At 33.8% G+C, this 3,324-nt stretch overlaps 1 protein-coding gene and 1 long non-coding RNA gene across 4 annotated transcripts in view; one reads left to right on the forward strand and one right to left on the reverse strand.

The window, feature by feature from the left end:
- Positions 1 to 2,490, forward strand: part of LOC131829319 (uncharacterized) — a 66,303-nt gene extending 63,813 nt beyond the window's left edge. The window contains exon 3 of one of the 2 annotated variants that reach the window (XR_009352821.1): positions 2,405 to 2,490. This is a non-coding gene — a long non-coding RNA (uncharacterized LOC131829319). Of the gene's footprint in view, positions 1 to 2,343 lie in introns of both variants that reach the window. The other variant, XR_009352822.1, reaches the window with a different exon arrangement.
- The window catches only part of SEMA3A (semaphorin 3A), a 322,510-nt gene that overhangs the window by 124,971 nt on the left and 194,215 nt on the right, over positions 1 to 3,324 (reverse strand). The window lies entirely within an intron of this gene.

Raw genomic sequence — 3,324 nt, forward strand, 5'->3', positions numbered from 1 at the left:
TAGAGTAGAATGGTGGTTGTTAGGGTCTGCAAGTAGGGGAAATGGGGAGTTGCTGCCCAATGAGTATTAAGTTTCAGTTACAAAAGATGACTAAATTTCAGAGATGACCTCTACAACATTGTACCTACCATTGAGAATACTGAATCATACACTTAAGAAGGTACTAAGAGACTAGATCTTGTGTTAAGTACTCATGACAATAAAAAAGCTAAAACAAACAAACAAAAAGGTACAGCATCATTCCAATAAGAGGTAAGTGGTACAATATCAGACACAAGATTTATGTCATCCCCAAAGCCACATTATGACCGTTATAACAACAGATTTATTAATTGTGTGATGATATAGGTATGTGTTGAATGACCCTGAAACTTCATTTCCTAAATTGAAAAATGGAGATAGCGCTCCCATCACAGAGTTGTGAAAATCAAATGCCATAATACTGATAAAGCCATCAAGCATCCCAATAATGAAGCCATTAATAGTAATAAAATTAATGAAAAAATCATGGGGAGTAGTTACAGCAGGAAAGAAACTGAACAGAGTAACAAAAGATAAACATTGCATAAACATTTCATAGAGGCAGTATAAGCTATAATGTAATAATAAAATTAAAAATAAAGCCTGGATTTTTCATTAAAATCACTGTTTCTAAGTACTATATATCTTATTTCTTTCTGTTAGTGTTTTTTTGTTTGTTTATCTTTCTTATTTTCTAAACAAAGTGTGTTTGAATTGCTTTCACATATGCATTATACAAAATAGCATTCTCCAGATTTATAAGCATGGAGAAATCACGCTTTTGTGATACACTATGGGTGAGACATTCACATAAGTGCGTATGCCAGTTAAATGTTTTATGAACAACATAAGTTCAACTTATTTGTAGACTTAGAAGTGAAAACTGAGTGAGCACGGACCACAATATGCTACAAAAAATGTCTACCTAATTATCACAAAAGAATTGGGAAACCATTTTTTCATTAAAGCATTTAAACACTGTCCTCTTCCCAGGTGTACTTCATCTATTGGCTTTGGATATTATTTTTATTCTTGTTTCCCTACGAGAATTCTAAATATTATTCAGTGTCTTTCACTCAGTATAGTTCAGGCTCTCATGTCACACTATGCAATGTTCACCACAGTCTCAATATGGACATACCAACATGTCCATTCATCACCCTGTATCCCCACCCATTTACATTTACACCAAACTTATGTTTACGCAAAAATATATTCCAAAACCAATCATGGCAATAATAGTAGTTTTTTCTTAAAATTTGTATTGCTCTTGACTAGCTTCTGTAAACTCAAGTTGATCCTAATTTTCCAGCCTACTTTTTTTGAAATCACTATACCCTGCACATTGGGATATTTGCCATTTCCCCATTTATGACTCTGTCCTTTTATTCTGTCCTTCTAGCCTTTACTGTCTTCCACATCCATCAATACTTCATCCATTGTCGTAAATCCAGCTAACATGTGACCACCTTTGTTCACTTCATGAAACCCCCTTGTTCACAGTCATCACCTTATTGTAACTAGGCACACATTATTTTTGAGATACAATAAATACAACACAAAAATCCTGAATTTAACCCCTTAAATTACAGTTAGGGACTTTATCCCTTCTCTCCCACTGCAATGTGCTGGTACTTCCCTTTAAAGGAGAAGGTTGTGGATTCAGACACAAACCACTGAATAGGATGCTTGTCTCAGGTACATTCCAAAATACCATGAGAACCTTAACTTTCTCAATAGTGCAATGAGAACTTAAAGAGTACCTAGCTTAACAGATTTTATGAAGACTGAATGAAGAACACATTCAAAACAGCCATCCCTGGCCATCTGTTTTTTGCTCATTAGCTGTTTGCTGCTGGGAGTCTGTTATTACTACTGATGTTTTCACCTATGTTGAAGTTAGATATTTACATATATGTTAGCTCTTTGGGGCAGACATTTGTACTTACATTCCTCACTATTACCATTAGGATTTTGCTTAGGAAAAATATTTCCTAATATAGGAATATATAGGATATATATAGAATAAAAATATATATAGGATATACATATATATGCCAAAAATATATACAAAAATACCCTATATTTTTATTAAAGTTAGTTTTAGCTCTATTGAATCGGTCATCTGAATACAATTTACCTCCAATTTCACCTGGGCATTGGTTGTAGCAAGTGAGCAAACTGTAGCTACAATTCTAAAAAACCCAAGATATAAATGTTAAGCTTCATTATTTCCTAGTATACCTTCAAATCTATTTAATAAATAAAACTGTTATTCCAGAAGTTCTGGTTTTCTCATTATGTCTTTCCTTTTCACCTCAGTGCTATTCTCATCACCTCACGCTAATTCTCATCACCAGCCTTTGTTATTTCTACTTCCCAGCTCTCATCCCATCCAAATTGACCACATGTGTTATGTCTGGAGCAGCTGAGAACCACAAGGAGCCTGAGACCAGGGACATTACACTAGGGCAAGTAGAGTGTCCTCAGATGTGAACAAAGAGAACAGGGAATGCTATCTGCTTAAAACCTACCACAAGGTTTATTCTTAGTGGGCTGTCAGAGTTATCTTTCATCATATATTTTCTAACAGTAAGTAAATTTGTAGAATTATATGTTCTTCATGATTAAAATTCAGTACCAATAAAACTAGAAAACAAATACAATTAAAATTAGCAACAGTAACACAGTATGGTAATGATATTATGTGTTCTAAAAAGTAAATACTTTCTAACAATATGAACATGGTTCTAGTGTCCAGAAGCTACAGTCTTTGGGGCTAGTAGTTCAACCCTCCTCTGTGCTCTGAAATGATTTAATTTTCTAACCACTTTTCTCTATTTCAACCACAGCAAAACTTCCTTCACACAGTCCACTTTGACTTTACTTTGGCCTATTCTTGGCAGGAATATATCATTTGCATATCAAGTCAACCTTTGTTTCTTTCTCATTAGCCCAAGAAAATTAAAGGAGTGTTCTTGGCACTCACAGGATCATAATCCTCAAGCAAACAAAGAGACTATAATTTTAAGGTTTTACATGATTATGTGGTAGTTATCCAAATAATTTAGAATGTACTTATATTATTTTTTCAGATTATCATCAAATTGAGTCATCTGCAACAAATCTACAAGATAACTTGCTGATGCCCGTTTGAAACACACTGCAAAAGAAGGCAAATATATTCTGATCTGTGGAAATTCACTTAAGTCTATTCTGCTATATTTTCTAAGTTTCAAATACATCAAACTAACACGTTTCTCTCTTATATATCCAAACTGTATTTCCACTATCTTAAAGTTT

Source organism: Mustela lutreola, chromosome 4 (genome assembly GCF_030435805.1).
Source record: "Mustela lutreola isolate mMusLut2 chromosome 4, mMusLut2.pri, whole genome shotgun sequence".
Lineage (NCBI taxonomy): Eukaryota > Metazoa > Chordata > Mammalia > Carnivora > Mustelidae > Mustela > Mustela lutreola.